Source organism: Typopeltis vanoorti, chromosome 15 (genome assembly GCF_054136105.1).
Source record: "Typopeltis vanoorti isolate ZY-2024b chromosome 15, IOZ_Tvanoo_1.0, whole genome shotgun sequence".
Classification (NCBI taxonomy): domain Eukaryota; kingdom Metazoa; phylum Arthropoda; class Arachnida; order Uropygi; family Thelyphonidae; genus Typopeltis; species Typopeltis vanoorti.
In genome coordinates, this window is record NC_143563.1 from 89,787,445 (window position 1) to 89,800,455 (window position 13,011).

At 33.8% G+C, this 13,011-nt stretch overlaps 1 protein-coding gene across 1 annotated transcript in view; it reads left to right on the forward strand.

The window, feature by feature from the left end:
- The window catches only part of LOC150098964 (bromodomain adjacent to zinc finger domain protein 2B-like), a 632,705-nt gene that overhangs the window by 475,686 nt on the left and 144,008 nt on the right, over positions 1-13,011 (forward strand). The gene's annotated exons all lie outside the window — the stretch shown is intronic.

The window sequence follows — 13,011 nt, forward strand, 5'->3', positions numbered from 1 at the left end:
AGCTCAAAATTAAACACTAACTGACAATTCCAAAAAGCGCCACCTAAGTAGCTGGTGTAAGATAACTAAAAAGGTCAATAACTTTCCTAAAAAAAAAAAAAAAAAAAAAAAATTAATACAACAAAAAGTTAGGAAAGATTAGCTGATTTGTAAAGTACTATCTTCCATAAAGGGGATAGACGTAAGCCGTCGGATCTGTTTAAGTTAGGAGAATGAAGTAGAGTTTCACATGTTTCTTTATAAAGGCGTTCCATGAGAAACTGACTTTTGTGAAGAACTCTTCTCTTTCTCCAATGAACTCTGTGTCTAGTGAAGATGGCATGTTCAGAAAGTCCAGACTTTTCAGGTTTAAAGTATTCAATATAAGATTGGTGTTCTAGCCGAATAGAGGCAGAACTTCCCGTTTGTCCGAAATAAGATAATCCACAAGAGCACGGAATCTGGTAGACACCTGGATGATTAAGATGTGGAAGCTTGGCCTTAGGAGAAGTGAGAAAGGTGGAGATTTTTCTAAACGGTCGAAAGGCAACAAAAATATTCAGTGGTTTTAAAACTTTTGCTATACGTTCACTGATGCCTTGTACATAAGGGATAGTAATGCGTGTTATTTCCTCTGTGTTTGAAGAGGAAGACATATTAAAACTACTCAAAGTTCTTTTAATGAAGCAATTCTTATAACCATTAGATAGAAAGGAAGAAGTTATGTATTGTAGTTCTTTCTGTAAAAGATCGTCTGTAGAACAAAAGGAGTGGGCCCGGTGAACCAGTGTTTTAATAGTTCCTGCCTTTTGACTGGGATGGTGATGAGATTCCGCATGGATATAATGGCCTGTATGAGTCTTCTTTCTATAAACTGAGAAATGTAGGTTACCATCTGGTTGGCAAAGAATTAGAAGATCTAAAAAGGCTAACTGCTTATTTGATTCTACTTCTAGGGTAAACTTGATCCTAGGATGAAATGCGTTTAACTTAGTCAGAAATTGTTGAAGTTCATCAGAAGAGCCATTCCATACAGCGAAAATGTCATCGACATATCTGAACCAATGCGTAGGTCTGGGAGAAATATTGTCAAAGATACGTTGTTCAAAATGTTCCATAAAGAAATTGGAGATAGCAGGAGAAAGAGGATTACCCATTGCTGTTCCTTCAATTTGTTGATACAACTTATTTTTTTTTTTTTTTTTTTTTTTAGCAGTTAGCTTTTTAGAACTTCTAATTCTTCGCCAACCAGATGGTAACCTAAATTTCTCAGGCGCAAACTTTGTTTACACACACTTGGATAAAGGATTAAACTAAATTTATTATAGTCTGACCAAGTGAAAAATAAACTGTCAACATCTTTCTCTAAATCCAGAGTAATTTAATAAAAAGGTGGCACACCGTTTGGCAACTCCTATCGGAGGAGATGACCCTGCTAATGCTTCTGCCTTGGTATCTCCACTTGGGCCTGGCTCCCACTGAAGAGACCTCAGTAAAGGTCGAAACTAGTCTGGGTAGTGGCTCTTCCCTTAATGCATAACATTATACATATCCGCAAGGAGATGTGTTTTGCATTATGGGAGATACTGAGATAGGAGTGTTGGTATCTTGCTCCACCTTTGCAAGGAGTCGCCCGGTGTTGTACCACTTTACCCCAGTCCTGAAGATACTTTCAGGCACAAACTTTGTTTGCACACACTTGGATAAAGGATTAAACTAAATTTATTATGGGCATGGATGTTTGTAATTGTCTGTGAAAATACTAGTGGTGATGGTGAGCAGTAGATGGCATTGGTTTAGATCCTTGTTCTTCTACCTGCGGTCTGCAGAAATTTCCTGGTTGTCCGCCAAAAATTTCCCCTGAATCATGTAGAGGCTACATGATTCGGGCCCTACATTGTTGCAGGGCGAGCAGAATGCTGCATGTGACAATGTAGCACCCAAAGTATAGGCAAAGTGCACGGCCATTGAATGTCAGTATTACATCAGCTCGCCTGTCGATGACATGTCGCAAAAATTCTTATTTTATCGCGCTCGTCCATATTGTTTTCTAATACAGTCATACCCCGAAGTTACGCAGTAGATGGGACCTACAAAAAGTGCACGAGACCAATTCGCGTAACTCGCGGTATAATTTTGCATATGATTTATATATACAAACATGCAAAATATTAGTTAATTGGAACCAAAGATTTACAAAAACACCCATATTTTTTTTTTAAGAAATATAATCATAATTGTAGTTTTTCGTACGTAAAAAAAAAAAAAAGAAAGTTATTTCTATGTCGATCATTTCATAAAATCTAATAGATTTGTCTGACGGAATAATGTCTTTTTCTTGTCACGCAAAATTTCTTCATAGCAAGCCAATGATTTTTTTATTCCTTGCCTTGGGGCTACAATTCGTTCCTTGTTTGAATCTTTCCTCCAAAATCTGTAAACCTTTCTTTTATGATTGTAGACCGAACTTCTTTGCTAGCTCACAAATTTTCATTCCACCTTCAAAATCCTTAATAATGTTGAATTTTGATTCCAAAGTCGATGTTTTTCTTTTCTTGCTAGCTACATCAAAATTGGACTTACTTTTTTGGATGACATTATTATTTTTTATGTGATAAAATTTGTATCAAGAATATAACATTAAACAATCACAAGGTTTGTAGACTATAAAAATCGTGTATGAATGGAGAATGCACGAAACACGTCAGTGCTTGTTCACTGCATGTGCGACACTGGCGAATGCAGCCGGTGTCAGAAGCATACGACTAGTGGTGAAGCAGAAAAGGAATACATACGTATAAGAAACTGTGTAAGTCAGGGTATGTCTGTATTTTGTTGTGGTATTTCGGAAAACAAGTTTTTTTCTTTCGTAAAATTTGAAACCCTACAAAATGGAGACAAAAAAAGTCAAACAGCAAAAACCTTTTAACCTTCTTTAGTAGAGACAAGGACAATATTCAGGAGAAAAGTAGTGATGGTACCTAAAGTATGCAAGTACTACTGCTTCAAGTTTAGAAGAAACAAAGAAAAGGAAATGTTGATACTTCGGAATGTATAATACAAACCAAAAAAAAAAAGGAAACTTTGTTAGGCGTTTCAACAAGGACTATTTGAAGCTTGGTTTCATTGTAGCCCCTGGCAGTGAACTATCGCCACGGCGTTTGTGTGTAGTATGTCCTGAAATTCTGTCAAATGACGCTATGAAACCTTCCAAACTTGCTCGTCATTTGCATTCAAAGCATAGAGATTTTATTGATAAGCCACTGCACTTTTTTCAAAGATTACGTGACCAGACGAAAAGTCAAAAAAATAAATGAAAATGATTCTGACTGGTGACAAGTCAGCATAATTTATTTGCTGCCGACAAGTCGGGCAAATAAATACATAAATAAATAAATACTTACAAGCGTTTTATTTAGTTGCTCTTCGAATAGCTAAAACGAAAAAACTGTTTACTATTAGTGAGGAGTTACTAAAGCCTTGCATCTTAGATGTCGTAGGAGAAATTTTGGGTCCTCAAGCCACTAAAAAACTGGAGGCTATATCGCTTTCGGATACCACCATTCAGAGGAGAATTATTGATGTGGTCACCAATATTGAAAAGCAAGTTGTAGATGGGGATAAAGAAATCGAGATGTTTCGCGATTCAACTTGATGAATCAACTGACGTGAGTAACCATGCTATCTTACTTTGCTTTGTGAGGTATAGTGAAGATGAAGACTTAAGGGAAGAACCTCTTTGTTACTTGGACCAACCACTAGTTCAGAGATATGTAATGCTCTTGACAGGTATTTTCAAGTGCAGGGCTTAGACTGGAGAAAATGTGTCGAAGTGTGTACGGACAGTGCTGCGAGCATGACTAGACGTCACTCAGGAGTAGTGAAAATAAAGGAAGTTGCGCACCCAGAAGTTTTGTCCACTCACTGTATGATCCACTGGGAATACCTAGCTGCAAAGAAGCTTTCTACTGAACTAAACACTGTGATGACGCAGTGAAGATCATTAATGATATTTGTAGTCGAGCTGTGAACTCCAGGCTGTTCACGACACTGTGTGAGAGTATGGACTCACACCACCAACATCTCCTTCTCCATGCAGAGAGAAGGAGATGTTATTGTGAAGAAGTTTTCTTGCACACCTTTTCGAACTGAGGGAAGAGGTACAGCAGTTTCTGCGAGAGCAAAAATCTGACCTAGGAGAGCCTTTGTTGAATGAGGAATGGATGGGTAAGCTTGCGTATATGACGGACATATTTAGCCTTCTTAACAAACTTAATATTTCTCTTCAGGGGTCTTGTACAAATATTTTTACACTGAGAAATATAATGAATGCATTCAAAAAGAAGCTGGCTCTTTGAGATAGTCGCGTACAAGAGGAAGATATGGAAATGTTTCCACTTTTGGGAGAATTTTTGATTGCTGCTGATGTCAACAAGAAAGTCATAATCAACTTAATAAGTCAACATTTAAGGGCGTTAGTTAAAAACTAATAATTATTTTCCTTAAAATGTGGATCCTCATAAAGATAACCTCTGGATTAATAATCCTTTCTTGGAAGATATAAAATCATGCACACTTGATCCTCGTGAAAAAGAAAAGCTGATCGAGTTGTCTTCTGATGTCACTCTGGTGTCCAGACATAAAATGCAATCATTGTCTCAATTTTGGATATCACTCGAAAAAGAATATCCATCTCTGATTATAAAGCTATCAAATCGTTTTTTCTACTTCCTATTTGTGAAAAGACATTTTCAGCCATGTCAGTAATAAAAACCAAACAGAGAAATAGAATGGATGTTATTGCAGCGTTTGTCTCAGAAACAACACTCCAGCCACGTATATCAAATTTTCTAACCTCTAAGCAGCAGCAAATGTTGCACTAGCTAAAAATTATAATTTTATAACATTGGATTTAATAAATAAAATGCTATCTACATTGGTTTATGTTTCTGTCTTAGCCATCAGCTGGTCCGCGAAATATTTCTCCTATTTTCCCCGGTCCACAGATGTAAAAAGGTTAAAGAACACTGGTTTAGATGATGCAGCTCACTGTGGTTGGTGGATTGAGCAATGGAGACAGAGAGTTGCAGAGCTGGTGCCCTCCCTCAATAAGTCTTTGGACTCCTTGGAGGTGTCATGTAATAATAATAATATGTATTGTTTAAAATGACAGTTGCATTGCCCTTGTCTGCTTGCAGGGATTTTATTTTATTTATTTTTCTTTTTGTTATTTTTGAGATGTGGAAGGGCACTATATTCTCTGTTGGGCAGGTTGCCCAACAGAGAATATAGAAATCTCCTGCTTGCAGGAGATTTCACCTGTGATAGTACGTTAGCTACGTCATGACTAATATTGTTTGCCTCACCAGCAAGAAAATTGTAGATTCCATGCTTAATCTGGATCATGAAATCTTTGGTTAGTACGTGTCTTGGTGCAATGGCAAAGTTTTGGCTGACTGTGTTGATGCTGTCTGCTTTGAGGATAGTGGTGGATAGGTTAACCACATTGTTTTCATATGGTGTTGGAAGTATTGGTAAAAATTTTTTTTAGGTTTACAAACTTTCCGATGTGATGAACTTTTTTTTTATTTTTGTGAATTCTTTGGCAGCCGAAGCATTTGAGGCATCTAAGAGGATCATCCAAAGGTTAGCATACAGATAACTTTATTGATGTCTGCAAGTGCAGAGTGCATCATGCCAGTTTGCTCCCATAGGAGGGGCGAAGCTTGTGTGCTTGTAAATGCGGAGTGCCTTGTTTAAATGGAACTAGTGTTTTAATTTTGCACAATTTTAATTTTACTATGGTCAAACAGGTAGGACAGAGCACCAGGATTACATCCGTTTCCACCACTACGGCCGCTCATGATTAGCAGACCATGTCCTGAATACTCACATAGGATCCATTGAAAAAAGTCACTTTACTCCACCAAAGCAAATTTCATTTGAGAGACTTTTCATATGATGCATATAATTTTACCTTGCAAGGAAAGAACAAAAAAATTAAAATCATATTTATTTTAGAAATGTTATTTGAAAACGTTATCCGTAAATATTTAATATAATGATGGCAGAAAATTCATCATTAGCAAATAAATTCATTGCTAAGGCTGATCTGTTGTCACATTTCCAAATAATTGTTTATTTATTTTCACATGTGTGAAATTCATTTTTACCCTTGGAAACAAATAAATGAATGAATCGTACAGCAAAAAGTTAAAATATTGAAGGAAAATAAATTTCAATTTAAAGCAGCATACTTTAAGTCAGTTGGACACACAAAGGTCACACTCATCACTGTTAAGGGATCAACAGCAGAATCGGTTAATTCCTTGATAAAAGGCAGAATGCAACTTGTGTTTTGATCTATGAAAAATCCTAAGGGGTTCTAATTATTTCATCCACTTTAGCTGGTAGCAAGGTTAAGACTGTTTTTAAAGTTGTGATTGTATCAAAATTTTTGTTGAGGTTAGTGGAAGGAGCTGACATGCAAATATTGACTCATATAGATTTATCTTCTGTAAACCTCCAACTTTAATTCTCGAGCATTGTTTTTGTCCATTAGGATAATAGATATCTGGACAGTGCCGAGCGGTTGTGCAGATTGTGCACTGCACAAGGGTGCTTGAAGATAGGGGCGCCATTTCACCACGGGAAATAATAAATATATATATATATATATATATATACACATTTTCTTATTCTTTAATTATATCGTTTGGAGTGAAATGTTATCAATATTAACACAGATTTTATTTCACAGAGTAAGCATCAACTCAGCGAAAATTTTATAAATATTCTCGATTGTTTATTATATTTTTAGTGTAAATTGTTAGTTTAAGACAGACCGTGAATTCATTCTTACGCTGTGCTTTGCCCAGTACCGTTGACAGGATGTAGCATAGAGGCAGCCTGCCTCACAGCGCACGCTCGTTCAGCCTTATTATGGCAACAAGATATTTTACAAAAATACAGCATTTAGTTTGCCAAATAAAAAAGGCACCATTTTCCATTGACAGTTAAATGTGCTTAATATATTTTATTAATAAAAAAAAAAATTATAGTCATACATACTAAAACTAAACATTTTAGAACCCACTTATTAGATACTTAAGGAAACAACCCATAAAGTATCATACAATGTGAATTTCATAAATTTTTATAGTCTCTCTCTCCCTCTCTCTATATATATATACACACACACACACACACACACACATTAAATTATATTATGCATGAATTCTCCTACTCAAATTGCAAATATCTATCACCCCGAATTTTTTGAGCAATAACTCGCTCCCTGCAGTAAACGATACGCCATCCCCAACAGCTATTATACTGCAGAAACACAAAAACCAAATAGTTTTATCATGTCTCTGGATAAGGTTCACAGACATCATTTGCAGACGGTGTAATATATTTCTCAACAAATAGTGCAATTACAGACAACTGGGAATATAAACACTAACTAATGAATCACATCTTCTCTCCAACAGAAACTGCTATATACAGCAGGTGCAACATATGGTTTTGCTTGACACTACCCTATCATGAACGTGTTAAAACTAAGAAATATATAGTGAATGCATTTCAGATATTATGGAAATCAGTTTAAAAGAATTAGCATTTCAATTCAATTGTCAGCGTGTTTTGTTTGGGTCGCACGATCTTTTGTTAATACCGCACCAAACATATGCACTCTTTAATAATTGCTCTTTCTCTACTGGCCTACAATCGCACATGTCTTTCACTTCTCATTAGTAATTTGGCAAGGATTGTTCATTACGTATCTCAAGTCTTAAATTACCCGTAATTTTTGCTTGATATAATGGGAAAGAAGATGACTCTATTTGGGTAGATAACTTTGATTGCACACAAGGAAACTGCTCTTGAGGACAGAAGAGGTGATGGAGAATAGAAGCTTCTTGGTAAGTCATACCCATTTTCAGTTGTTTTTTTTCCTGAAAACTTTAGTTTCCGAAATTCCCTGCATATATCTCGCAGCATGATTTTTTAGCTTTCATTTTGGGGAAAAAAATGCGAGTTATAGTCGAGTAAATACGGTAATTTTTTCATCTTTCAAATTGTTAAGTATGGATCATTGGTTAAAGACTGGATTTATAAAATGCACAAAAGAGAGCAATACAGCAGATGTAGAAATATGCAATTTCACTCCTCTCATTGATGATATATTATTAATATTAAGTAAAAATGTATACTATCTTTATAAATTTTGTTCTATTAAAAAAAAGATCATATTTTTTTGTTTAAATCTATATCTAAATTCAAATAAAACAGACATTTACAATGAAATATATTTTTTATTTATTATTATTATTATTTTGAAAAGGTACTTGGTAATAATGAAAATTAAAGAAGGGATATATGAATATCTGAAGTTTCAGAAACACTGATCTATCCAAAAATATTTAGTCTGAAACACAGGTGTATATTTCGATGTTCGTTTTCTTAAATTACGCTTGGAATTTGGATAGATGAAATAGCGTTTATCCAAATATGCACTTCTTACATTTTTTTTCGGTATCATTTCAATTTTGAATGTGAAACATATTGAGTGTATTGTGTATTCTGTGTTTAAGTGACTTTGGACAATTTGACTGATTTTAATTGTATACTTATTTTTGATAGACAAATAAAATTTTAAAGATAATAGTTTATAAATTATAAACATAATCAGCTGAGGGACCATAGCTAAAAATCCCGTATATATATATGCGGGATAGATTATCAGCATGTCAGGCTGACGTGACTCGAATTAAATTAATAAACATAGGTTATTTATGTGGTATAAAACTCTTTAGATGATCTTTGTTTACACATACTGCAATTGGCCCTTTCTTGATACTTTTTTGGTGTATTTTTGCATCATTTCATTTTGTGTGTTACAGTAACAGTGTTACTGTGCAGTTGCCTTTTGTTTTATAAAATATATTTATTGTTGTTTAGTAAATTTTTTGTGAAATATGGATTATCAATCACGTAAAGTAAGTACATCTATTATATTGTTGCTAAGTTTGAAAATCAGTTAAATTGTTTCATTTTAGTTAATTATCTTATTTTGAAAACAAAAGATTTTTAGGTTATGTTGGGTAGATGTCTAGAAAATAAATAATTTTCAATAAGAGATTTATTTATATATTTGTTCTTGTTCTGGTTGGAAGACATTGGGGTTGGAGTCCTTTTACTAATTTCTTTAATAAATAATTTTAATATTTTAGAAATTTCGTAATTATTAAACAATTACCAGAATGTAAAAAATATTAAATAAATATCACTGAGAAATCAATCAGTGGCTAATATCTCTACATGTTAATTTTCAAAAAATACCTTAAATGTAAGCATATTTATTATTCAAAACATCTGAAAAATTAAATTCAAAAAAAATAGTCAGTCTTGGGCCATTCACCCTAAAAATAATAGTCAGTTAAGGGGTTAAAAAACAAGTTTAAGGAAAAATTTCAGAAATTGTTATTTATTTTGGTGGGCAACTTTTAACGCTCTTCTTATTTTAAAGTCTAACCAAGTGTGTTAGACTTTAACATACTTGGTTAGACTTGAAAGCCAAAGAAGTTATCTGGTGCACAAAACAGGAAAAGACAGTTGCAATGAGTACAACTGGAACATAAATTGTCTGGATCGCTGAATAAATTTTTAACTTCAGGACCACATAAAAAAACGAAGAACAGAAAGTTCTGACGAAGAAAGTACTTCGTGTAGCTCTACTACAGAAAAAGAGAGGACACAAGATAACTATGAAGAAACAAATGTTACATGCAAAAATGAAACTGGCCTGACTGGACTGTCTACAGAACTTGCAGCAGAAGAAATATTGGATTCCGATTCAACGAAACTTTAAATTTTAATGTTAATGATCCAGATACTTGGCTGAATCATATAACTACCAAAGTTAGAGATTGTTTAGTTGAGCATTGCCCGTGTCAAGTAGTTAATAAAAAATTTCCCATTAATCTGGCCACAAGTTTTCCGATTCATACTATTATTGTACTTTAGCAAATGGGGAAATAACTTTTATGTAGTTATTTAATTATTCAGAAACGCGAAATTCAGGTTTTTTGTTATTATTGCAAAATATTTGATAGTCAAAATTCTCAACTTTCTAACGAATACGGTTGTAACGATTGGCAACATTTGAGTCATATACTAAAAATACATGAGACAAGTTCGGCACACATTAAAAACTGTTCAAAATACAGCGAACTTAAAATGTCGTTGATTAAGAAATGCATTATTGATTGCACACAACAAAGATTATACGAAACGGAGAAAAAATATTGGCAATCTATTATAGAACAGTTAATGTCCACGCGGTTAGCCTAGTGGCTTTGCGCTTCGCAACCATATCTCTGGGGAAGGAGTGTCCCAGGTTCGATTCCCGTCGTAGACGTGAGGAATTTGAGGATCTTCCTCAGGCATAACCAAGTTAGCCGGTCTTGGGCACGGGCAGTAGGGTTTTTTTTTGCCAATTTATCTGTTGTTTTTCATCCCACAAGCAGGAAAACCGACCCCATGAACATACGCCTCTACAGTCAAAAATATACCCCAGCGGCAGACCAGCCGACAGGTCGGTTGGGAGTAGTACTAACAAGAAGTCGCATCTAAGTAACACTCATAGGAAGCAAGAATAACGCATAGTGAAAGAAGAAGATTATAGAACAGTTAATCTACATAATACAATATTTATCAAGACAGTGTATAGCTTTTAGAGGTTCTTTACAAAAACTTTTTGAAAATGATAACGGCAATTTTTTAAAGTTAGTAGAAACTATTGCTAAATTTGATTCGATAATGTCAGAACACTTGCATCGCATCCAAGCATCACAAAAAAAAGGAACATTGCTCGTTATTTAGGTGATAAAATACAAAATGAAATCATCCGTATAATTTCTGAAGCTATAAAACAAAAAATTTTAGAAAGGTTAAAGAGGCGAAATATTATTCATTAATTCTTGACACTACTCCAGATATAAGCCACACAGAACAATTATCTATTGTTATTAGATTTGTTAATCAAAATAAAGATACAAATATAGCAGAAATTCATGAACATTTTTTGGGTTTTCAATCTGTAGAAGATACCACTGGGCAATGACTATTTCAATTTATAAAAAATTATTTAAAATTATTGAATATTAACATTTCAGATTTATGCGGCCAAGCTTATGATAACGTTTCTAATATGTGAGGCAAACATAATGGACTGCAGGAAAAAATCCTTCAAATAAATTGAAGGGCTTTTTTTATTCCGTGTGTTGCTCATTCATTAAATTTGGTAGTTAATGATGCAGCTAAGATATCCTGTGAAACTGTAAATTTTTTGGGGGTAATACAGGAATTATATAATTATTTTGCAATATCCGTGAAGCGTTGGGCTATATTAAAAAAACATATTCGTGTTTTAAATTTGATTCCACTTTCTGCTACTAGGTGGGAAAGTAGAGTAGAAGCAATAAAGCCACTTAAAAACAATATCAAGGAAATTTATCAGGCTCTTTTTGATATTATGGAAGATGAAACTAGAGATATCGATTCTAGAGTTCAGGCAGACAACTTAATTTCAAAGATTTATTTGTTTAAATTTATTTGCTCTGTTCATGTTTGGTATGAAATCTTAAGTCTCGTAAATGTTGCAAGCAAAATAATGCAGAATCCAACATTTGATATATGAAAAATTACAGAAAATCTTGATTATGTTATACAAGAATTAAATACTCGCCGAACAGACCAATATTTTGAAAATATTATTAGAACTGCAAAAGAAGTAGCAAACGATCCTGTTTTTCCAGACATTCGCAGAAGAACAAAAACAAAAATGTTGGGTTACGAAGCATCAGATGAGACAATGCATAATCCTAAACAAAGTTTTAAAATAAATTTTTTCTTCGCGATTTTAGACACGACAATAACTTCAGTCACGGAAAGATTCATACTCTTAAAACAACATAGCGAGGACTTTAAAGTTATAAGATACTTTAGCAAATTAAAAGATTGAAGCTATAAAGATTTAATGAAACAATGTAAAGATTTGCACTTAAAACTGAGCGAAAATCGCGATATTGATGGTATGACTTTATTTGAGAAATTAAAAACTTTGCAGTGTTTTATTAAAAAAGAGTCGGCTCCTCAGGTTGTTTTAAATTATATATATGAAAATAAATTAACCGACACTTTTCGTTTCCGAATACTGCGATTGTGATGCATATTTATTTAACATTACCAATATCCGTAGCATCAGGGGAAAGAAGTTTTTCAAAGCTGAAACTAATAAAAAATTATTTGCAGTCAACAATGTCTGGAGAGCATCTAAAGGATTTATCAATTATATCAATTGAAAATAATATTATGGATTCATTAGACATTAAAGATATTATTAAAAATTTTGTGGCGGCTAAAACAAGACGGATAAATATGTAAAATAAATCTACATTTATACTAATTGTTATAAAGTTAAAAGCATATCTCCAAATTATCTTTGTTATGTAATATTTCTTTTTATATTAAAATAAATGTAATTTTTGTTTATATATATAAAGTTTTGCACAAGGGTGGCTCCTACCCACGTTGCAGCCCTTCGTCTAGAAATGATAATTCCTAAATATTCATTATCCATTCTTGATTATTCATAGCTGACATTAGTTCTTCTAGTTAAATTAATTAAAAATTTCAAGTAATCCTTTGAACTATTTTGTTAACTTTTGCGATATGCCCACTGAACTTCAACTCTCTGTCCACCATTACCCCCATGTTCCTAGTCTGATCAATTTCCTGTAATCCATTACCTGAAGTGCATAGCCTAACATTTTGCAACATTAAATTGACAACCATGATCCTTCACCCACATTGCCAATTTATTTAAATCATTCTAGATTTAGATTCCTAGGAAGAGCAAAAACCAAATTGCAGAGCACAGGGATCTTAAGCCAGGAAGCCATTTGTTGGGAGATTGTTGGACCACCACGTGTCAGATGTTGATGGTAAGGCAGCTGAAAAGAGTTT